The 26,461-nt window shown below is 38.6% G+C and overlaps 1 long non-coding RNA gene across 2 annotated transcripts in view; it reads left to right on the top strand.

Annotated features, from left to right (window-relative positions):
- The first annotated feature begins 17,602 nt into the window (after positions 1 to 17,602).
- The window catches only part of LOC129766504 (uncharacterized), a 28,321-nt gene continuing 19,462 nt past the window's right edge, over positions 17,603 to 26,461 (top strand). For both annotated transcript variants that reach the window (XR_008741465.1, XR_008741464.1), the window contains exon 1: positions 17,603 to 18,915. This is a non-coding gene — a long non-coding RNA (uncharacterized LOC129766504). The remainder of the gene's footprint in view (positions 18,916 to 26,461) is intronic.

Genomic DNA, 26,461 nt, shown 5'->3' with positions numbered 1-26,461 from the left:
TATATGTATAGCGTGGTCATGTGAAATAGCTTTGCATTCCAGCCGGCTTTGGTTCGATCCCCATTGACGTCGCATGAATTTTTTTTATTGCACAATTCCAAACGAAATGAAAAAAAGGAAGAGATGTCTGCTCCCATGCATACAAGCCTTTTTTAAGCTTTTAAAACAACTCATTATTTACGCATTTGACGCTCCAGCGCACGAAAACCCATTGTCTGCCAGAGAATAAATGTTTTTGGCCAATGCTAGTTTGGGTGTACACATCTTCGCTGGATGAAGGGGTTTTTCCTGACGTGTGGAAGCTCTCCTTCATGTTTCCAGTCTTCAAAAAGGGAGACAAGTGTATCGTGACTAACTATCGTGGCATAACCAGCTTATCTGCCGCATCTAAGCCGCTTTCGCCGATTTCGATCGAATTGACCACTGGATCCTACTGAGAAAACTTTCGCGTCTTGGTGCTTCTGAAGGATTCATCAACTGGTTTAGGTCATACCTTTCTGGAAGAACGCTCCGTGTCAAACGTCAGTCCCACACCTCATCCGCAAGACTAGGACCGCTGCTATTCGCGATCTTTTATAACGATGTATCGCTTATTCCAGCATCCGGCTGTGTGTCGATCTACTCAGACGATTTTCAACTATATCGAACCATCAAAGCTCTTGAGGATTGCCATCGGTTGCAGAGCTTTCTTGGCCAGTTTGTGTGTTGGTGCCGCCTGAATAAACTTACCATCAGCATCACTAAGTGTGTGATTATGAGCTTCTATCGATAAAGACAGCCAATTATATTCGACTACATGATTTCTTGTTGGAGAGAGTCAATCAGGTCAACGACTTGGGCGTAGCGCTCGACCCTAAACTCACTCCGACGCACACCATTCTTCGCTGATAACTGAAGCCAATCGTCAGCTTGGGTTCATTTCAAAAATTTCTAAGGACTTCACTGATCCTTACTGCCTGAAGTCGCTTTACTGCTCTCTTGTTCGGTCAATTCTTGATACTGTATCTGTAGTATGGAACTCTTACCAGCACATGTGAAGCAACAGTATTAAACCAATTCAGAAATGCTTCATCCGTAGAAGGCTCAGGCATTTGCCTTGGCATAATCCGCGGAACCTACAGCTAGATGTCGATTGCAGAATCTGGATAAGCTTGAGCGACGTAGACATATTCAACAAGCCCGGCCGTTCTGTTGAGCAAATATGGGCAGCTATTTCGTTGTATAATCGAACGATGTACCTTGGTGTCGTTTACATTCCTCCTGATCGTACCAATGAATCGGTGGTTATTAATCAGCATATTTCGACTATTCACTGGATCACAGAACAAATGGAGATGAATGACAGTATCCTCTTGCTTGGTGATTTCAACATGGCTGGCATCGCTTGGTCGTTAAGTGCATCGAAATATCTATATCCAGATTATTCCAATTCATCTGTAAATTCATTGACAGAATGTCTGCTAGATTGCCTTAGCACCGCCGGTTTATGTCAAATGAATAGCATCCTCAACGACAACAACCGTATTCTTGACCAATGTTTTAGTAGTGCAGAGATCGTTTTCAAGACGGAAGTGATTGAAGCTCCCGCCCCTTTGGTGAAACTATGCCGTCATCATCCACCACTACTGATCTCTGTATCCATTAGTCCGCCGATTGTTTTCGATGACACTAGGGAGTTAATTCATTACAACTATCGCAAGGCCGAATTTTCGACAATGAACCGTTTGAAATTTTGAACGATAATGACATAGACAAAGCGACATCATCCATGTCAAACGTGTTGATTACGCAATTGAGCAGTTCGTTCCCAAAAAGATGACTAGTAAAACGCCCTTTCCACCGTGGACAAATCGTAATATGAAACGACTAAAATCAATCAAAAAATCCAACCTGAAATTTTTTTCTCGATATCGCTGTGACTATTGGAGGAACCGTATTCATTTTCGAACAAATAACGGGTATTAAATAAAAAATGAGAATTTTTTCAATACCTTTCAGTAACTCAAATAAAGCGCCTAAAATTTTCTTTCTCCAAGAAAATTGCTCTTTGGGCTCCCTAGAAACAGTAGGCGTGTTTGGTTTTGCTAGTTTGAATTTAGTCAAAGCAAAGAGGGCGTCGAAACAGCACGTGCTCCGCGAACGCATTGTACGGTTCTACGAAACGCATTTCCATCAAGGAAAAAAGTTCACGGTGGCACATTTTAAGGAAGAAAATGAACCTGTCAGTACGGTATATCGTATCCTGGGTTCCCTGAACGTAGAGCGGAAGGTCGGAAGTGGTCGTCCGGTGACGATAATGACGAAGCAGAGGAAGACATCGTTAGAGAAGCTGTTTGACAACAAGGACGCAACCAGCCTGCGTGACGCCGGTTGGAAATATGGCTGCTCCCACGTATTGATCCATCGGACCCTCAAGATGGAAGAAATCGTCTGCAGGAAGAAGACGAGGTCACCGGAGTACACGTAGGAGCAGATTGAGACGGTTAAATCACAGTGTCGGTGGATGACCAAAAAATACCGCGGGACGTCTTTCGTTCCGGACGACGAAAGCTATTTTCCGCTGTCCAAAACGCATATTCCAGGAAATGATAATTACTACTCCAGCGACAAGTCATCCAAACCACCTTAAGTGAAATACAAGTTCAAGCACAAGTTTGAAAAAAAGGTTATGTTGTATATCGCCATTTCCGACCGGGGCATTTCAAAGCCTTGGTTTAAGCCGAGCGGTCTGGCAATCAACCAACAAATCTATCGAGAAGAGTGCCTCGATAAAATCCTGCTGCCGTTCCTGAACGAGCATCACGCGGATGGGAAGTACGTCTTCTTGCCGGACAGGGCGTTCCCATTACGCCAAGAAGACGCTGGCGTATCTTGAGGAGAAAAAGATACCATTCGTGCCGAAAGATCGTAACCCAACAAACTTGCCCCAGTGCCGCCCAATAGTGGATTTCTTTGGCTCACTCAGTGCCCTAGTGTATAAAAACAATTGGAGGGCCAAGGACACGAAGCAACTGACTACAAGAATCCGGAATTGTATCCGGAAAATGGACGTAAGTGCCGTACAACGTTCTTGTGAGAGCATCGCGACAAAGTTGCGTCGAACAGCAGACCACGGCCCTTACTCAAACATTCACTGACATTTTTTTGAAGAAAATACATTATGTTATTAATAAAAAATACTGAAATCGATGAAAAGAAAAAAATTTTTATATGTGATTGAAAAAATTCTCATTTTTTTATTTAACACCCGTTATTACAAACAATTGAACAATGCTTTGTATGTTTCTTATCAAAATCGTACACAAATGAATTTGCGTGTCAACCCAAGAGGTTTCTGGAGTTATGTTGACAGCCAGAGGAAAGAGATTGGTTTGCCTACGACGATGATGCGCGATAATGATGTGGCTGCCACCAGAGAAGGTATCTGCGAGTTGTTCCGGAAACAATTTAGCGGAGTCTTTGTCGACGAAAATCTTACTAGCGATCAAGTATCTGCAGCTATGAACAACGTACCCAGCCTGGCATCTGTCAGAGATTATCCCGTGATCAATGCAGCTATTGTACACGATGCCTGTAAAAAAATGAGAAAATCTTCAAATCCCGGACCCGATAGTATCGTGTCTGTTGTCTTGAAGATGTGCTCTAGCAGCCTCTCGATACCGTTAAGTAACTTATTCCACCGCTCCATTCTCTGCGGAAGATTTCAGAATCTATGGAAAAAATCATTTGTCTTCCCAGTATTTAAAAAGGGTTGCAAAAAAGACGTCAGAAACTACAGAGGAATTGCTTCCCTATGCGCTATCTCCAAGCTATTCGAGATAATAATTCTGGACTTCATATCGCATGCGTGCAACAACTACATCGCAGAAGAAGAACATGGTTTCATGCCCAAAAGATCAACTGCCACTAATCTCGTTCTATATACATCGTGCGTCATCCGTTCTTTGGAATCGAGAAAACAAATTTTTTTTTGTCCCATTTATTTATTTCAGACTCATTGGCATTTTAGCTGTAACAGAGCCGAATTTTAATCGTGTACATGTCACATATTTATCATATCTATAATTAGCACATTACACAGTTGCCATTTTTCGGCGTTAGAGTATTCCCTTCTATACCATTCCATATGGTACACACATTTACACAGTAGCAGCCATTTAGGCGTAAGAGTTTTCTATCTGTTCTTCCATTATCCAGTTAGACCGGACAGCGGAGACAGTTGATTGATCATTGTTGAGTTATTTATAGAACAGCAGCCCGATGTGTCTTGCAGAGCAGAGCAGTTGTATGGATGAATCGATCATATTTCGACCGTGGATCGATCTCCATCGCTGATGATTGTTGCGTGGACGTAGTTATTCTGTAACAACACAAAGATGGTCAATGAGGGCCCTGAGTTTCGCGAACTCACGATCGATCGCTTACTAAGCGAACGCGCAACCAATGTGGCTACGGAGGCCTCCTAGAAAACAAATTGATGGTATATACAGATTTCTCTGCAGCGTTTTATATTATCAACCACGACATCGCAGTAGCCAAGCTTCATCGTCTTGGTTTCAACGGTCCACTTTTGAAATGGCTCCACTCCTACCTCACTGATCGCGTTATGTCAGTGAAAATAGGCGACACAATATCCACTCCTTTTCGGGTAACTTCTGGTGTTCCTCAGGTTCCTCAGTTCCAGTGAACTGCATCGGAGATGCGGAGATTTTACGCAACTCAACATCTTCGCCGAATGGTGTGCAAACAACAGGAATCTTTTGAATCCATCAAAGTGTTCGGTAATATCGTTCTCACGCAAGCGTTAGTCGATAATCTTCGAATATAAGCTGCATGGTGTTAAATTGGATCGTGTCAGTACCATTAAGGACCTCGCCGTTATGCTGGATTCGAAACTCATTTTTCGCGACCACATATCCTATATCATCACTAAAGCGTCCAGAACACTTGGATTTATCTTCCGCGTCACAAAGCGATTCAAGGACGTGCACTGTATCAAGACTCTCTATTGATCGTTGGTTCGCTCGATTCTAGAGTATGTTTGTGTGGTGTGGTCGCCGTACTACCAAAATAGTGTTCATCGAATTGAGTCGATCCAACGGAAATTCATCCGATTCGCACTACGCAATTTACCATGGAATGACCCAATAAATCTTCCTGCCTACGAGGATCGATGCATTCTAATAGGGCTTGACTCATTAGTTTCACGGAGAAACGTTGCCAAGGCACTATTTACTTCGGACTTAATTATCGCTAACATCGACTGTCCTGAGCTCCTCCGGTTAATCAACTTTAATGTTAATCGTCGTAACTTGCGTTCTCGTCATTTTCTCTACATCTCCTCAACACGAACAAATTACGGATACCATGAACCTGTGACTAGTATGTGCCGTGTGTTTAATCGTTGTAACTCCTATTTGACTGTCATCTTTCACGTTCGTCCCTCAAACAATTGTATGTTATTGCTCTTACATAATTTAAAATTTCTAATGTATTAGTTTTAGTAGGCTTAGTGAAAAATAGTTTTAGTTTTAGTTTTTTATATCATACATTAGGGCATGTGTAGCCTGTTGTATTTGTGAATTAAAAAATAAATAAAAAAAGCCACTTCCGTTGCAAAGCTAATTTGTAGTGAAATTGATGCACATAACTTGCTCCAGATGATGAACTTTCGCGCTCCCAGTCGCATCCTATGACCCTCGTATTTGCTGCAACCGCTCCCGCATCGTTCATCGTTTGATCATCATGAGCCGATTACAGGAATGATGAGGACATTTTACGTTAGTAGAGCAATTTTTCAATTTCGAACAAACGTCACTACGCTTCAGAAACAGGATAGAGAATTCAGATGTGCTTAATGTTATGTTTTAATGTGTTTTTTTTTTTGACTATTTTAAAAAATCTTACTTCATTAAGACGATACTGTCAGACGGACTTTAATTTGAACAAATAAACAAATAAACAAATTCAAAAGTTATGAATCTATGTGATGAAAAAAATGATTGATTGAATAAAATTGAATTGAAATGATTTTTCGGTTAATTCGGAAAAATCATAACTCAAGAACAAAGAAATAATGATTTTTGGATATGTTATGTAAAACATCCCAAGCTTTCAAGAAAAAAATATGAAAAAATATAGTCCCTTGGTCCCGAGACCACGTAAACTATAAAAAACAAATATGATCAATAATTACAAAATCCAATTCCAAAATATAAGTGTAAGTTTTAAGTAATTTTTGTTCCAAAAAAGGTAGCTATTTCTTAGTAAAAGAATAAAAAAATGCGGGTCTTATATTTTACGGTGCCGCCTCGTTTCATTCTTTTTATTACAGTTGTTTTGTCCGATGTATCGTAGCTACTCAGCATCGTGACTATCCTCTGATCTTTCCACGCTAATAATTCTTTATCCTTCTCACAGAATTCTGAAACGTTTTCCGCACACCATTTCTTCGTTTTTTTTTGCAATAGCTCAGGAGCATATGTAGTTTTATCCATTTTCAGGCCATCTTTATGTAGAACACTGTTATTTTCGACACGTTTACGTGTTGAATTATATCGTTTACACTCACTCCGGCGGGAAGAAAATTGTCTACAGAACAATGAGTATCCTCTTGTTTCGCCATTCTTCTCTCGTTGACAGCTGTTATTAGTTTACGGATACCTAGAAGCGTTGGCTATTCATTGTTATTAATATTTTTATAATCGTACTATAGAGGGCGTATATACAGCTATTTGAATTTCAGTGCAAAATTACCGCACGTAACCTGTAGATTACTAATCGAAAGAAAGATTGAGGCTATTATCTGAACGTATTTATTCCATGGCATGTCGAGAGAATTTTCAACCCGGGAGAACCCTACAACGATCGGGATTGAACCATATACCTATGTCAGTAATAGCCATTAATTTCCGACTTTAGCAGATCCCCGGTCACGGTTCATTTCTCGAGTACTAGCAGTTCTAATTCTAGCCGATATTCCACGCCCATTACTTATCCCAAGGCATGTCAAGAAAATTTCCAACCCGAAAAATCCTCGACCGATCAGGAATTGAACCAAATATCTATGTCAGCATTAGCCTAGATTTTACAAAGGAATTCTCGCTTTACTAGACACCCAACAACATTCCGCTAATGAAATCGTTTTCGAAACCAGACAGCTGAGCAAACCTGAGCCTAATTCCAGCCGATACTTCAGGCCCTACAATCAACCAGGAGTATAAACGTAGATAAAATTTAGAGTTTATTATTTATTATAAATGTAAATGTGAGTAAAAACAATTAGCTACCTCGTGCGATATCAACATTCTGCGGTCGTATGTCTGCTCTTAACCACCGTAGCAAGGAATCATACTAAAAACATTATTCAACCATGTAATAGTTTACATTTTATTCTAAACGAATTTTAATGTCAAGTGAACCTATTCACGAATTAATACGCAGCATCTATAGATAACGGTACTCGGATTTCATTGAAGAGAAAATAATTCCGACCAGTACGACACTCATATCATCATTTAATACGACCCCAAAGGGTTAATATGATTTTGAAAAATGTTAACACATAAATTAATCACGCTGCTGGGAAAATAAACAACTTTTAATTAACGTACGGAAGGTAAACAGCTTACAACTCCCCCCACATGTTAAAGCCACAATATCCTGTTCTGAGAACGTATCTACAAATTATGAATATGTACTAACCGAAATTGGAGGATGCTGCACAACAATGCGTAACTAAATCGATACTGTTTTATATTATATCTCGTAAGAACACGCTTCACGCAGAATAACGCTCGATTCGTATGCTTCAATTCATTCAATATGCGACCAAACTTCAGACGAACGATACAAAATTCCATACACGCATAAACTGATTTGGATATGCCCGTCGTCTTCTGTCCGTTGGTAGTGAAGATGTGAAACGGAGAAGTGAAGAAGTGTATCCCTCTCGGAAGACTTGAATTAAATTCGTAAATGCTAAATGTGTACACAATCTTTAAAAAGAACAATCTCCAGCACAAATTGCAAGCGCCAAAATATTTCCATTTAAGCTGTGTGTCTGGATTTACCGAGATATGAACAATTTTTTTCCTCTCGGTAGCTAGTAGCATTTGCAAAAAAGTGAGAGAATCTCACCATAGGCACAGTGATAGAGGTGTTTAGTCGCTCCACCAGGAGCTTGGGCAGTGATGTCAGATTGTTTCGCTTACCTGAAACTGAAATTGTACTCTCAAAACTGAGAGATATTCCAAAAGACTGAAAATAAAACACCTATTTCGATACAGCAGGCTTTGTTGACAAGTGATGAGATGTTGTCTTGAGCACCTGAGTGATTCTCCTGATGCTAGAATACCAAGGTAAAGTTTTAAATGGATTCAACATCCAAACATTCTCCTGTTCTATGACAAATTTTAAAAACATATTCGTTAAAATTTTCTTCGACGTCATTGGCGGCGTTAAGCGGCGTCAATAGAAAAAGGAAACTTAGTGGATGATTGAAAACCTAGGTAGACAGAATTGAGCAACCCCCGACTGAGGAAAGCACAAGAACGATTTTTGGCTCTCAGATCAGATGATATCATCGTTCAATGAACGGCAAACCTCTACTCATCTACTGTATGCAGACTGAAATCCTACTTTGAACAAACTTCAAAATGTTTTTTCACAATGACTCCACAGTCAGCCAATAATGCTGTCAATCTTTTTTTCGAACTTATTTCAAAAGTGTATCGCTTCTACAATAGACCACATCTTACTACAAACCCTCGCCGACACGGATTGTATGTGAATATAGAGGCCATGAGTTACCATATAAATTAAATACTTGCGTCATTTTTATTAGTACTTAGTTGAGATTTCTATGCCAAATAACACGCCTTGAATGCATTCTGAGTGGCAAGCTCTAGAATACGCGTGATCACAGTGCAAGTCGGAGGAAATTTCTTTGACGAAAAATTCCCCCGACCAGAACGGGAATCGAACCCGAACACCCGGCATGTTAGTTATGACGCTAACCACTCGGCCAAGGGAGCACATACATTCCATATTGAATGCAAATAATGACGACAACTTTTTGTTTACCATTACAAATATGCTCTACTACTCCACCTCATGTGTACCTCATTGATAAAACTCATTAGTTTACTAATTATTGCACTTTTTCTTCATTTCGGTAGTACCTCGAGTCGTGTTGCATAGATCCAGAAAAGCGATTGTCAGAATGTGATCTATCTGGTGAAGAGAAGGGTGGAACGATAAAATTTTGGTCGACTTGAATTTGATTTGATTACAATGATTACTCTTTTTTTTGGTTTTAAAGTTTCCTCTTCAGTTCTCAAAATGGCGCGAAATTCAGGCTTCTTGCTCGCGAAGTTGAAAAAACCGGACTTCGAAGAGATACCGGGATAGGAGTCTGACAGGGCGACGGGAAGGTGAAATATTGCAGAAATCTTCAAGGCCATGAAACTATACAAGTTCCATATAAAAATACCCGATTTGGATACTTTGATTTGGATTTGTGAAAGCGGAACTTTTAATGAATATTTGTTCTTTGTAACAGTTCGGCTGAAAAGTTCATAAAGTTGACGTCTAGATGGCGCCTCTTGCAAAAATCTACTTGACTATCACAAAGCACCAGCTTTCAATGAATACGTGTCAAAATTTGACAGCAATTGGTTCGTGTGTTACAGCATAGAGAGTAAAGCAACTTTGGTTATTGTGAAAAAATTACAAATTACAAATCAATGAAAACGATGACAAAATTGCATGAATTGGGCTTCGAATTGCTTCCGCATCCAACGTATTCTCCAGATCTGGCCCCTAGCGACGATTTTGAACGGCAAACCTCTTGAAGTTCGTAGACCTGAAGAGAATGCTCGCTGTCAAGAAATTTAAGACCGATGATGAAGTGATTACGGAAACTGAGGCCTATTTTGAGGAAAACCCGAAAGAGTACTATAAAAATGGTATCAAGTTGCAAGATCGCTATAATCGCTGTATCGCCCTCGACGGCAATTATGTTGAATCATTTTTTTTTCTCTCTATTATAGTGACTTTCAACCCATTTCGGTTGATTCGTCACTTCTACTTCCATTTTTGGAAGAATGTCGGGAGAGTTCAAGCTTCGTCAGCATTTCCTTGACAATTTTTACTTGACCGAGTATCAGTGCAAAGGAAACTACCGTTTTGTCTCAAATTCCGAACACTTCATTTTGACGTAGGACTACGTCTAACCGGAAGATATAGGGGGTGAAATGGAAATCTAGGCACTGAACAAGTAGGAAAAAATGCAAGATTTGGAACGCTTATAACTTGAGCATTTCTCAATAGATCTCAAAGGTTTTTGCATCAATTGATAGGAAATATATCTACGCATCTATCATAACGAATAACATTTCATTTTTCTTGAGATAAATAATTGAATAATTGTGAATTATCAAGCATTGTCAAAATGCACTATGTACCCATTTTTTATTTGTCCATTTTGTGCTCCTCAAATCGTACCGACCAAAACGGGCAACCAGAGCAGCAGCGAAATAGAATGAAGCACGATTGGAAAGGAAAAAGAAAACAATGAACGAAACATTGGTCGCAGTCTCACACATGCGTAATTCTCGAGCCAGCCAGTCAGCTTAAAAATCCCCGCTCCGCTGCCGTAACGATCATTCTCATTCAAACCGTACACCACATCGGTTCGCATCACAACACATCAACAAACCAACCCAAGCAGCCATGTCTGGACATGGTAAAGGAGGAAAAGTGAAGGGAAAGGCAAAATCCCGCTCGAACCGTGTTGATCTGGAGTTCCCCGCAAGGGTAGCTAGGCCGAGCGCGTTAGTACCAGTCCACCTAGCCGGCGTTATATAGTTTCGGCCGCCGAAGTGATCGAGTTAGCTGGTAAAGCTGCTCGCGACGATGAGAAAAATCGCATTCAGAACAGAACACATTCAGTTCGGTGGACATCAAGACAACAACAGGCAGTTGCAGCGAGTGGCGAATGGCAAACGCAATTGCAAAACGGCAGCAGGTTTTTTCAAAACCACGAGTACTAAGTTTTCTAAATTGGAACCATTCCATAAAACAGGGCCATTAAACCTTCCAAAAAAGAGTTTAGGAAATACAGTTCAATGCTTTCTAAAACAATATCCAAAATAATAATAAAACACAAATTGATTTTTTCATAATTTGTTTGCCAGGATATGATGAGTATGTGAATTTGGCAGTTGTTCTGAGCTTATTGATTTTCAGCAATTCTTAAATTGCTTCTAGATTGAAAGTACAGTAATTTACACTTATCTCGACATTTAGCTAATTGGGCGGACCTGTAATGCGACATATTTAGTTGGCCATTTTTGTAAACATAGAGTTCGGGGTCCAAATTATGACCCCACATTGAAAGTCGACACTGTACCACTGTCATCGCAAATGTTCAATTACAGGTTAAAATTACCTCCAATCCGATACTGAGTGGTGGTATTGCGACGTGCCATTGAATGTAATTTACTGTAAAATATGTCACAAGCTGGATGGGAAGAAATTTTCCAACTGTGAAAGCTGTGGCGAGTGGCAAACGCAATCGCTAAACAGGAAGGCCGAACAAGATGGGAATATCGAGTGATAACAAAAACACAACACCAAAGGTTCTTTTCAGAACCATCAACATATTCATAAAGAGTAAACAGTAAACTAATCCATTTTTCAGGTAGATAGGTAGGTATTCACGTAGGAGAAGAAAATAAAACAATATATTTAAAATATATATTTAACAAAAGCTGTCCCCTTTGTATAGTCCTACGTCACTCCGGTTATGTCCCCGACATTACCCACCCGTCTTTTTAAATGTAAATTTACTGAACTTTAATATTTTCAGTAATTGAATAATAAATACCCTGAAATTATTTGTGGTGTAGTCTTCTTTGTAACATCATTCACAGGTATCGATACTGTATATAACTTAAAATACTAAGCATTTACAAAAAAATTACAGTCAAAACCAGCGATAAAATGTTTGCGTTAGCAAATTCGACATTTGAATCAAGTTTCGCAGCACAATATCGACATTTTTGGGAGTGTTATATTTTCCCAAAGAATAATAGAATAATTTGCTTTGATCATCTGAATCGGTCAAGTAGCTCAAAAGCTATGTTTTTTTATATTGCATTTTGGGTGTTTGGAATTTGAGACAAATGTAATCAAACATATTTTTAGTTTTTCACCATGAATATGAATTTGTAAATTAATTTTATGGTAGCCAAATGAAAGGAAATGCTCTATTGTATTCAAAAACCACGTGAATTTCGCGAAAAAGTACCATTTTGAATAGTGAGACACTGTATAATGACCAAAAAAGCTTAAGTGTTTGGAATTTGAGACAAATCGGTAATTAAGTGCCTATTACTCGCAATCGCTAATCTTCTTAGTTACAAAAATATGAAAGTATGAAAAATTTTGTTTCAAAAGTTTCGAAAACAACAGCGGAACTATCATTAGAATATAAACTGCTCGAATAAATGAAAGCCTCAATTCACTATGAAAATGAGGATAGGGAACTTCGATTTAGTATGAAGAATAACACGAATAATCGTAATGCGAAAGAAACCTGCAAATTGAAGAGATGTTTCCTTTATTGAGCGTGAAAAAAGAGGAACAATCAGAGATGCCAGGTTTGTAGACATGTTTTCATTTTGAAGACATTTGACTTACTTGTGAAGACAGTTGAATTTGTGAAGACATTATTAAACATGCGAAAATGTTTCAGTATGATAGCGTCCGTGTATTTTTGAGAGATATTACTTGCTATTAGCTTAAAATATCATCAAAAGAAGTAGGGCTTTTTCTCGGGTTCAATCACTCGTCTCAACGTAGTATTACTACCGTCATTTTTATAAGTACTTAGTTGAGATTTCTATGCCAAATATCACGCCCTGAATGCATTCTGAGTGGCAAGCTCTAGAATACGCGTGAGCACGGTGCAAGTCGGACGAAATTTCTTTGACGAAAAACTTCCCCGAGCAGAACGGAATTGGAACCCAAACCCCCGGCATGTTAGGTATGACGCTAACCCCTCGACCACGTAGGCACGCTAACCAAAACTTTAAAGCTTAAATAAACAGATTGAGTTATCACAGTTCGTTTTTGTGGAAGAACTAGGCCTATATTCACTCAATCAATTTCGAAACTCATAAAATTTAGTTCGCAGTTGCGCAATATATTATTTGTTTACATTTATTGAAATAAACTTCAGAACCTCAAACTGAGTTTAATGAAATCTGCCATGAATCAATATCAATAGGAATAAATTTTGAATAAGCTATTAAACTTTGTTCAAAAGTAAGTTATGAATTTTGGTTTCCTCCGATATAATTGTGAAGACATTTGAAGACATTTTTTCGTACCATGTGAAGACGTTTGAAAAAATCACCTGGCATCGTAAACATAAGCGTAAGCGTAACCAAACTGCCTATTGAAATGCGGTAGGTTCATTATTGAGTGACGATTTGTCGCATAGAGTGGAATTGCTTCCGAAATCTGCGTATGAATGATTATATCAGAAGCGCATTTCTCAAGCACCAAGGGAATGGCGGATTGCTTTTGGAATTCTTCTGCAAATTATTGAACCGTTGGTACTTCTGTCGAATCATTTTACAATGTCACACATACAAAACATATCAATAAAATTATCAATTATAAATTTATCATTTATGATATGAAGACCGCTAGGTGCGACGAAATTTTGAAAAACTATTTAAGATGAGACTAGATAGTTTATGTATTCAAATATGGTTCTCTTGGCCGTGTGGTTTGCACCATATAGCGTCATGTCAGAGGCTTATGATGCAAGTAATACTGGTAACTGGTAATAATGACAAATAATTATTAAAAAAGAAAAGAAAAGAAAAAAACATATTATGCTGTCAAAAAAGTCCTGCGGTATTTTTTTTAAATTTTCATTTGTTCATAAAATTAGTTACAATCATCTGTTTTAAGACAAATATGCGCCGTTTTGTTCGATGACTTGTTCCCAACGAGATGCCAACTTCATAATACCCCTGTTATAGAAGCTCGCTTCCTTATTGGCAAAAAACTCGGATAGCCAATTTTCACAGGCCTTTTTTGTGGCTAACTTCTGACTACCTAGCTCGTTCGCCATGGACAAAAACAGGTGGTAGTCACTTGGTGCAAGTTCCGGACTATACGGCGGATGCAAAAGAACCTCCCATCCGAGCTCCCGGAGCTTCTGGCGCGTTACCAAAGAAGTGTGTGGCTTGGCGTTGTCCTGATGGAAGACAATGCGGCCTCTGTTTATCAAAGATGGCCTCTTCTACATGAGTGCTACCTTCAAGCGGTCCAATTGTTGGCCGTACAGGTCCGAATTGAGCGTTTGGCCATAGGGAAGCAGCTCATAATAGATTATTCCTTGACAATCCCACCAAACACACAGCAGAACCTTCCTGGAGGTTAATGAGGGCTTGGCCACCGTCTGAGCCGCTTCAGCGGGCCTCGACGACGACCGTTTGCGCTTCACGTTGTCGTAAGTGACCCACTTTTCATCGCCAGTCACCATCCGCTTCAGAAACGGGTCGATTTTGTTGCGATTCAGCAGCGATTCACATGCGTCGATACGGTCAAAGATGTTTTTTTGCGTCAACGTGTGTGGCACCCACACATCGAGCTTCTTTGTGAATCCAAGCTTCTTCAAATGGTTAATAACGGTTTGATGACTTATCCCCAGCTCTTGGCCGATGCTACGGCTGATACTATGCCGGTCTTTCTCGTCTAATTCAGCGATTTTGTCGCAATTTTCGACGACAGGCCTTCCGGAGCGTGGCGCATCTTCGACGACCTCTACACCAGAACGAAAACGTTGAAACCATCGTTGTGCGGTGGAAATGGAAACTGTATCGGGTCCATAAACTGCACCAATTTTATTGGCAGCTTGAGATGCATTTTTGCCTTTGTCATAGTAGTACTGTAAAATATGTCGGATTTTCTCTTTATTTTGCTCCATATTTGCGACACTATAACTCACGAACGACTTAACCAAACAAAACACTGTCAAGGACTATATTATAGCGCGCAAGAATACCTTTCCAACAAGCTATAGTATGACTCGATACAATGAATACAATATAAATACCGCAGGACTGTTTTGACAACATAATATATATATTGGGTTGGGGAAGAAGGAATGTCGTATATTGTCAATATATGGCAACACTTAAACATATCTTGTGTTGAACTTATCGCATCGGGTCATACTATACGGCTATTTAAAGACGTGCAACAAGTGTCATTTTGACAGTGTTGTGATTGTCCTTTTCAGTCTCAAGTTATAGCGTGTCAAAGATGGAGTCCACCAAGCAAGAAATTCACCATACTTTACGTTTTTACTACCTGCGAGGTAAAACTGCAACGAAGGCGGCGGTCGTGTAGTTTATGGACCCGATACTGTAACGATTCGCACAGCACAGCGTTGGTTTGATCGACTTCGCTTGGTGTAGTGACTGTCGAAGATACACCCCGTACTGGTAGGCCAATCGTCGTGGAAACCGATAAAATCGTTGAAATCATCCAAGTAGACCGGCATGTGAGCACTCGCTCGATTGGCCAGGAACTGGGTATAGACCATAAAACCGTTTGAAACCATTTGCAGAAGATTGGATTCCAAAAAAAAGCTGGATGTATGGGTGCCACACGAGTTGACGCAAAAAAAAAAATTTAAACCGAATCAACGCCTGCGATGTACTGCTGAAACGGAACGAACTCGACCCATTTTTGAAGAAGATGGGTACTGGTGATGAAAAGTGGATCACGTACGACAACTTAAAGCGTCGTGGTCGAAGCGCGGTGAGCCGGCTCAAACCATCACAAAGCCCCGATTGACGGCCAGGAAGGTTTTGCTGTGTGTTTGGTGGGATTGAAAGAGAATCATCCACTATGAGCTGCTCAACTATGACCAGACCCTTAACTCTGTTCCCTACTGTGAGCAGCTTGACCGTTTGGAACAGGTGATTGACCAGAAGCGGCCAGAAATAATCAATAGGAATGGTGTTGTTTTCCACCAGGACAACGCTCGGCCTCACACATCTTTGATGACCCGCCAGAAGCTACGGGAGCTCGGATGGGATGTCCTATTGCACCCACCGTATAGTCCGGACCTGGCTCCAAGTGATTATCATCTCTTCCGGTCCATGCAAAACGCTCTTGGTGATACTAAGTTGGCTTCAAAAGAGGCTTGCGAAAACTGGCTGTCTGAGTTTTTTTGCAAATAAGGAGGGGGGTTTAATAGGGGGGGGGATAATGAAGTTCCCTTCTAAATGGCAACAAGTTTGCGAACAAAACGGCACATATTTGACTTAAATTGGACAATTTTAAGTGTGTTAAATAAAGCTCAAATTTCGATCAGAAATACGACATTTCTTTTTCCCCAACCCTATAGTTCTATGTGTGGACGTGCTGGCGAAAAACATGTTTCCGGTGACATTGAAGATAAACGTTTCACCAAAGGCCGCCAACCCTCCCACCGTCTCTCGGCTGCGACCAATAGAAATTTTTTGGGTGAACCTTAAACGGAAAATCTACTCCAATAATTTCTTGGCCAAAACAGAGAAGCAGCTGATCGCCAAGACTACGAAAGAGCTGAAGAGCATGTTTTTTTTTTTTTTTTTTTTTTTTATCTTCGCTTGTTTTTACGTCGGCATATTTCCGCCACTTTAGTGCCAATCACCGACATCAGGGAGGCGACTCCACCTGTTCCTACCTATCAGACTCAACAACTCATGAGCCGGGCCAACTTCTTTTACTTCCCGTCCGAAGGAAGACGTAACCAGAGATTTTTCGCCTCAGAAAATCCCAACGACGCCAGCTGGGATTGAACCCAGGCCGATCGGATTGTGAAGCTGTTACGCTAACCACACAACCACTGGCGCCGTCAAAGAAGAGCATGTTGACATCCATCTTTCCATCAGCCATGTCAAGATTCTGGCCAACTACCATAAAGCCGCCCGGTAAATTGTCTAAGCATTTTTGTAAAGGGCTCAAAAACGTAGGATTTGACGAACATTGGGCCCACTAAATTATCTTTTGTAGTTTTTTCATCGTCATTCGAAATTATTTTTGTATGCGCACGTTATCGCTATGGAAGCTTCCTTTGCGTTTCCCGTTCAGTCCAGGGTTTTTTTCTTTCGTCCCCGAAAAAATCTTCATCCCCGTAAAAAATATACACGGCTTCTCGAGCAAGCCCTCCTGAATGAAATCAAAGCGTCATATTTGCTGTTGGAATCTGAATTGAATACTAAATAAAAATAACGCAGTTAATACTATGTTCAGTAGGGAAGGTTCCTCTAGGAACGTTAGTTTTCTCCTTCACTAACGTTCCTGGAGAACGAAGAGAAAGATATCTCCCAACTTGCACCGTGAGCATCCATGATCATTGCTACCGACCATCAAGGCGATTATTTAGCTATACTCAGTCGAATCCCGCCAAATAATATTGTACCGCTGTAGACAGAATTTCATATCCATCCATATGGCCACCATGCCTTTCACCACATACGAGAGTTTTCCCTCGAGTCAATGAATATTTAGTCGTGTCGTAGCAATCCATCGGATTGGGTGTTTTATCGACACTCCACATTTGAATAGATTACAAGAGGAGCGCGCAACAAGTTCTTATCCCATACGTGCCAATTTTACATCACCGTGTGTGAAGTTAGTAACTGTTAAAAAGCTTTTAGAATGAAACAAAAAAAACTAGTCGCTCACGATAAATGAAACAGTAGAGTGGCATATCAAACAAATTGATTTTCAATTAACTATTGAACCCACTTCGTCGCATGCAGTTCTCTTTTGGAAAACAATTTGTTCCGGTCATGCTGTGTTCAGATTTCATCTGCCGTCTGTCGACGGCGTTGTCTCTGTTTGTTTTTCTTCGCACTCTGATTTTTGTACTGTGGCATGTTGTTCGTGTGTAATAATAATGCAGCATCCAGTGGTTATTCTCTCGCTGCTGTCGAATAAACAGAACGAAAACGTTGGAATGAATAATGGAATCCATCGAATTTAAACACCGGAGCAAACCTCATCAGATGACCATTTACGGCGAAAAGCTGTAAGCGCAAAAAAGACCGAAACCGCGGCGCCAGAAGAGTGATTACAGTGTGTTCCAATCAATTAGATTTTATGACGGCATGCGGGTGCACAGCGTGATGGATGAAAATTCATAAAAGTGGATATTTCCCTCACACTCCGGAACACGTCAGATTCGGGAAATGGATTGCTTGCCGTACAACTAAGAAAACTCAGAGACATTGTTGCAAAAGGATACCTATGTGAATCGTAACGTTGCCGGTATGTTATGGATATAGTTAGCTCGAATGAATTGTTCATAGTGGATCAAAGTAAAACTATCAACTATACATATGGCCATGGTGGTTTGAGAAGACTTTTTTAGTTCTGAAAACAGCGGTTTTAAGACTTTCAGAAAAGGATGCGAATCTGTTGCTTTGCGAAATTGATGATGAAAGTGAGATTCCGGGAATGTTCCAGTTCGAACAACTATGAGGTTTATATACAATATAGCACTGCGATTCCGAAGCTCGCTTTTCTCAAAAGATTTTTTTTCTACAAACACATTTTTTGCGTACTGCTCAGATGTACAATAAAATCAGCCATACATATGAATTACTCAATATTCAATTATTAACCGGAAAAATGTGGGAAACACGAGCGTTAGTTCATTTAATATTTCTTTGATCCTAAAGCATTTACATCGCAGTGGAAATAATTTTAATGGAGACCCGTTGTTTATTTCAATGAAAAATGTGGAACGCGGAATGTTTCAACGTATGGTGAAACTGTGGTATTGAATAAAAATTTTATTCCACCAGTGAACTAAAAATAAGTGACGATGAGGTAAATATTTTTCTCCCTAAATACGGCTAAATCAAAACAAATACATGTTATTCCAGTCGGCTCTGTTTACATTCTTCAATCCATTCTACACAACGTGAAATATGCCCAAAGATCTACGTTTTAATCTACTTAGTCTACTTACACAAACGAACTCTGATTGTATTAAATCAATCGGCGACTACGCACTTTTCCGAATCAAAACGAAACGAACTAATCTCGAACAAATTTGATTGGGTTATTAGATGTTGTTTTTTTCTCCTATTCGTTCCGTGCCAATCTCCCATATACGTTCTTTTTGTACCAGCCCCAGATGTGATATTATTTTCTGCCGATTGATATTTATTGCTACTTGAACATATACAACAAGTTCAATGAGCATAAATCGTCATGAATGGGTTAAAAATCATCGGAAACTATCTTGAGGAGGTGATCGAACACATCTACATAACTGTCATAAGAAAAATAAAAACATAACAAGCTTTTAACAATATAAAATGTGATGAGATTGACGTCATTAATTACAGCTCTTACTCAAATAATTATTTACTTCTACAGTACGCACTTGCTATTATGACAAAATCAAATTCTCAATCAATTTCATATATTGTACGACCCAAAAACTAGTAGATAATCGTCGTGTCAAATTATAAGATATCCATCGCAAATTCTTTGTAGAGTCCAAACTAATAGTGTCCTATCACTTAGGGGAAGGGTGGTTAAAGCGGACACCCTAAGTAAAAGTTGATTTTTTTCGTGAATGTCACAAAAAAACAATATACACTATATATATATTTTTTCTGAGTGTCCAGAGATATGTAAGAAGTCGGTTGAATTAAAGCATATAGTGTAGGATATAACAACTATCTTCATTTAAGATTGGCCATTTGAACTTTATTGTAGTGTCCAGGCGCGAAACATTCAAAAAACGAAAATTCCAGGGTTTCAAAATTAACGTCAATTCCACATGAATTACAATAAGTTTCTAATTCGTAAGTAATCTTTGGTTCTCAATCAGTTCAAATAACTCATTCGGGGTAGTTTTGACCAAGCTGCGCCATGTTATAGGGGGTATCTCGTTCTACGCAGAAGATACTACTCGTTTAAGCTCTTCAAATCACTCATACTGCTTGTAAGCTGCATCTACTCTATTCGTACGATCACTCCTCATTAGTTCTTGAATGGGTTTTGTTCTGGTAAATGGCTAGGTATCTGGTAAAAATAGTTCGTTCGTTCGTATATATATATATATATATATATATATATATATATATATATATATATATATATATATATATATATATATATATATATGTATATATATATATATATATATATATATATATATATATATATATATATATATATATATATATATATATATATGTATATATATATATAAATATATATATATATATATACATATATATATATATATATATATATATATATATATATATATATATATATATATATATATATATATATATATATATATTAGGCTGTCAAAAAAGTCCTGCGGTATTTTTTTTTTAATTTTCATTTGTTCATAAAATTAGTTACAATCATCTGTTTTAAGTCAAACATGCGCCTGTTATAGAAGCTCGCTTCCTTATTGGCAAAAAACTCGGATAGCCAATTTTCACAGGCCTCTTTTGTGGCTAACTTCTGACTACCTAGCTCGTTCGCCATGGACAAAAACAGGTGGTAGTCACTTGGTGCAAGGTCCGGACTATACGGCGGATGCAAAAGAACCTCCCATCCGAGCTCCCGAAGCTTCTGGCGCGACCAAAGCGTCACCAAAGAAGTGTGTGGCCTGGCGTTGTCCTGATGGAAGACAATGCGGCCTCTGTTTATCAAAGATGGCCTCTTCTTCAAGCGGTCCAGTTGTTGGCAGTACAGGTCCGAATTGAGCGTTTGGCCATAGGGAAACAGCTCATAATAGATTATTCCTTGACAATCCCACCAAACACACAGCAGAACAATCCTGGCCGTTAATGAGGGCTTGGCCATCGTCTGAGCCGCTTCAGCGGGCTTCGACCACGACCGTTTGCGCTTCACGTTGTCGTAAGTGACCCACTTTTCATCGCCAGTCACCATCCGCTTCAGAAACGGGTCGATTTTGTTGCGATTCAGCAGCGATTCACATGCGTCGATACGGTCAAAGATGTTTTTTTGCGTCAACGTGTGTGGCACCCATACATCGAGCTTCTTTGTGAATCCAAGCTTCTTCAAATGGTTAATAACGGTTTGATGACTTATCCCCAGCTCTTGACCGATGCTACGGCTGCTACTATGCCGGTCTTTCTCGGCTAATTCAGCGATTTTGTCGCAATTTTCGACGACAGGCCTTCCGAAGCGTGGCGCATCTTCGACGACCTCTACACCAGAACGAAAACGTTAAAACCATCGTTGTGCGGTGGAAATGGAAACTGCATCGGGTTCATAAACTGCACAAATTTTATTGGCAGCTTGAGATGCATTTTTGCCTTTGTCATAGTAGTACTGTAAAATATGTCGGATTTTCTCTTTATTTTGCTCCATATTTGCGACACTATAACTCACGAACGACTTAACCAAACAAAACACTGTCAAGAACTATATTATAGCGTGCAAAAATACCTTTCCAACAAGCTATAGTATGACTCGATACAATGACAACTAGAACTACGCGCTTACAACGACACCTCGCAGAAATACCGCAGGACTTTTTTGACAGTAATATATATATATATATATATATATATATATATATATATATATATATATATATATATATATATATATATATATATATATATATATAACGTTGTTCTGCCAAATAAATTATTTCTAGTGAATATTTTGGGTGTTGAATAAAACACACTAATGTATTGTAAGTGTGTTTGAATATTTTAACGATCTTTAAAATAAATCGAATGTGACCGATAAAAAAACGAATTAAATGATTAGAACGAAAGGTTATATGATGTTTCTTGGTGTATTTGACTGACATGTTTAATCTCTTAAAAGTTAAAAGTCAACTGAAAAAAGTAATATAAGTTTGTCGTAAAGTAGAAAAAATGAAATATAAATGAAAATCAATATTTATTGCTGTCTCCTTGTTAGAAAATACGTGCATGTCATTTTCAACATGGCTCAGTTTATAACAGCTTGGTCTCGTTCATAAATTGGAAAACGTTCAAATTAATCGGTCTGTTTGGAATCGCGTTATTTTATCGTTGTCATTCAATCGAGGAGTATTCACATCGGTAATCTAAGTTTGAAACACAGCCATATTGCTTCCTTTATTCATGGATGTTTTTATTACTCTTCACCGATTTGTAGAACTCAATATTCATATATGCATATGAGTGATCGGATTTTACAATTCGATCAAAATAGACTTTTACACTCTTAAATTCGTTCGCCTTGTCGCGGAACAATGGCCAAAATAAGTTGTATTCAACAGAATACAACCAACAATATGTGGGGACGAATACGATCGAACTTCATTTTGTGTTTGAACACACGCGCAATGTCATGACAATGCATGCATGTACGCTATTGATTGTCATTTTTTAATCCGAGCAAATGTGATTTGAAGAATTTCGATAACTCATTGTGCTCATTCAAAAAGGCTTCCAGCTCGTCGGAGATGCTCCCTGCTTTAGATGAATTGATGTTAATTGTGTATTTGTAGATGGATGTTCAATGAAGCGGGCGTTACGCCATCAGTCATTGAACAACTTAAATAAATTCGTTCTGTTGAAAAAACGAACCACGGTTAAATTATTAGAATATTGTTGACACAAAAATAATAAAATCGCAATTAAAAATAGGGAATTGGGGTCAAAATTTAAGGTTATATGTATGGTATAAAGTCAAATTTCTGAAAAAAAATATCCAGATCTTTTTTTCTGCATAGAGCCACCCTATTCGGTATTAAATGTATGGTTATCGGTATCCTACCGGTATCATATATAGTTTACAACCTATTCTCATACCTACCAAGTATTTTGAGTATAATTTCATCAAAATCGGTCTAGCCGTTTCGGAGGAGTTCGGTAACAAACACCGTGACACGAGATTTTATATATATATATATATATATATATATATATATATATATATATATATATATATATATATATATAGATTTATATATATTTTCAAAACTCCATCAATATGATAATCAAATGAAAGGGCTTGACTTGTAGAACACAGTTATTCATGAAAAAGATAAATCCAAGATGGCGGCCGCTACAAAATGGCGGATCACATATTTTCTCAGAACTCCATCTATATGAGTATCAAATAAAAGGGCTTGATTAGTAGAACACATTTATTTATAAAAAATACAAATCCAAAATGGTCGCCACCAGAAAATGGCGCCAAATATATATTTTTTTCAGAATCATATGGGGATCAAATGAAAGGGCTTGATTAGTAGAATACAGTTATTTGTGAAAAATGCAAATCAAAAATGGTGGCCGCTACCAAATGGTGGATTACATATGAGGGACTTAAAATGAAAGGGGTGTAAGTAACATCATCGATTTCTCTAAATCGACTCTCTCTCTCTTTTGGTCATAACTTAGCTGCAGACACATTCCCAGTTGTACAGTGGTAGACATTCGTTTAGCCGCACCCTATTTTTCCTCAATATTTTTAAAAATAAGTCAATTCTTTGTACAGTTTTGTTCATAAAACACTATTATTGTTTATTTTCATCGAATTCATTCTAAAAAAAATATACATTCACTTCTTGTTTTCTAAGTAATTCAAATATGTGGAATCAGGGTGGACATTCGTTTAGCCGCATCCTAAAATTTCAATAAAAGAAAATTTGTGCGGCAAATTTCGAGTCCAACCGGTAGCTAAAATTTAGTATGTCCACCTCCATTTCGTATCACTTTGAAAACTCGATTTGGCATCGAGTCAGACAGCTTTTAAAGTGTTGCCATATTGATTATAGTTCAACACTTCTGAATTACTACCTTGAGACAGGAAATGCTGTCAAATTGTCATCCGTTTGCATAGACCATCTCGGCCAAGATTCTCCATAGGTTCTCTATGGGATTGCAATCGACTGCAATCAGGTCATTCAAGAAGCGGAATGTCCTTCTCGGCAAATCATGCCTTCGATTGCTTGGAATCGTGGATATATGCATAATCCTGCTGAAAAAACGACATCTTCGGTAGCGTTATTCTCAATATGGCCAATCAAAACGTCCTCCAGTAATTGAAAATACTTTTTGGAGTTCATTCGGGTGAAAATAAAACAAATGAGAAGCTTGCTGTGATAGGAAACGGCTCTCCACACTGTCAAATTTCCGGCCCAAAGTTTCGCTTCGATCTCACGGCATGCCGTTGATTTAAATTGTACCAATTGCAACTGTAACAGTCCGGACCATCCAAATTGAACTTTTTTCGCCGGAAAATACAACATTTCTCCACTCTTGTTTCCATTCCATGTATTGCCGGGCGAAAATGAGATGGTTCTGCTTATGAATGGCGGTCAGTTTCGGCTTCCCTTGAGAATACCTTTCGCCATTCCTTAAAATTCTACATAAATCACTAATCTGACCAACTTCTTACGTTGCGCATCTAATATTTATCTTGTAAATTGAACATTCCCAAGTATTATTTCCAAAAAACACAGATACAGGCTTGGTTATTATGCGAAAACTCAATTTTTATACCCTGCGGCTAAACGTATGTCTCGGGAAAAACGACGTTTGAATGTTTATATCTACCGATGCCGCCTTGTGTGTGTGTGATTGTGACGCACGTCCTTTCTATAAAATTGACTTAAATATACTACCACTACAGCAAATAAGTATCTCGATAAAAAGAACATTCCTAGTTGTTTTGTAAGTGTTCCAATTTTTTTCAAGTGCGGCTAAACGAATGTCTATCACTGTATTTGACAATGTGGAATATAGGTCAGAACCTCATCTATCGGATTCTATACCAAACTCAAATTGGAACGTGTTTGAAGTTAAGTTGTTTACTAAAGAAAAAGTTGATGAAGAGAAATCAATCAAATCACTTACACCCCTTCTTCTGAGCCCCTCATATTTTCTCAAAACCCCATCAATATGGGTATCAAATAAAAGGGCTTGATTAGTAGATCACATTTATTTATAAAAAATGAAAATCCAAAATGGCGCAATATTTTTTTTTGAAAAACCACATCAATATGAGTATCAAATGAAAGGGCTTGACTAGTAGAACATAGTTGTTTATAAAAAAAATTCAAATCCAAAATGGCCACCACAACAAAACAGTGAAACGGTGATTTTTTTTCAATACCCCATCAATATGGGTATCAAATGAAAGTGCCATTTGAACGTAGTAGATCATGAAAAATACAAATCCAAGATGGCCGCAGTCTCCAAATAACCAATTACTTTTTTAAATGTCTGTGGGGTACATACCATGTATTTTTGCAATCCCCTCAATGTCGGTATGAAATGAAATGATTTGACTAAGAGAATACAGTACATCATAATTTTTTTTCCAAGGAAAATTAGGTAAGAAAAAAACAATAAAAAAAGTTGAATGGTTTTATTATAGAGAAATATGCTAATGATACAAATAATGTACTAAAAACTAGGAAATAAAATAAGTAAAAAAACATTTAATGTTAAATGGTTTCCTTGTGATTAAACATAATAATAATACAGATAATGTACTAAAAGCTTGGAAATACTTAGTAGCAGTTTGCAATTTATCATACCTCTTCCTTCATTAATCAAGGACAAGTACATTTCCTGTATTGTTATTATGCTATTCATTACCATTCACTACAACCAAAACATGCATCTTTATCGCATTGGGCTTGAAGCAAACAATCGCGGCGGTGGCTACCACGGCATCGAGTTTGTTGACTGGTCGTGTATCCGGGTCTTTGCTACCCGCCCTCAGCTTTCCAAAGCATTGGAGACCCAAGATAGACAATCGGATCCGAAATGTATTATATTAGGTAGCCGCAATCCTGATCTTCTGCTTCATCTATACTCCTTCCTCTGAAACGCCAACGCTAAAGTCAACGTTTAATGATGTTTCCTCCGTGGTATTTCTGTACCATATCTCTCCTATCCGATTTAGAAACTTTTACAGATACAAACGACACGGTCCAAGGGTTCTGTTGGTGAGTGACCATGATACACCCAAACTAGCGTAGGCAGGAAACACTTCATCTTTGGCAGAAATGATGACATTTTGTGTGCTGGAGAGTCAAATGCGCAAATAATGAGCTGTTTTAAAAGCTTAAAAATGGTTTGTAAGTATGCGTGCAGGCATCTCTTTCTGTTTTCTTTTTTTATTTCATTTGGGATTGTGCCAAAAAATAGTCCATACGACGTCGATGGGGATCGAACCAAGGCCGGCCGGAATGCAAAGATATTTTACACGACCACGCTATCCACATGGCTAATACTTCAGCAGTTGTTCGACAAATACGTGATAATATTGCACCTGATTATGAAATGAAGTTGGGAAGTGTTTTCTAAGAGTAAAAAAGGAGCGCATGAAGGAGACGACTCTAGCGGATCTACGGATG

The sequence above is a fragment of the Toxorhynchites rutilus genome, chromosome 1, assembly GCF_029784135.1.
Source record: "Toxorhynchites rutilus septentrionalis strain SRP chromosome 1, ASM2978413v1, whole genome shotgun sequence".
Classification (NCBI taxonomy): Eukaryota; Metazoa; Arthropoda; class Insecta; order Diptera; family Culicidae; genus Toxorhynchites; species Toxorhynchites rutilus.
This window is presented reverse-complemented; position numbering and strand designations above follow the sequence as displayed.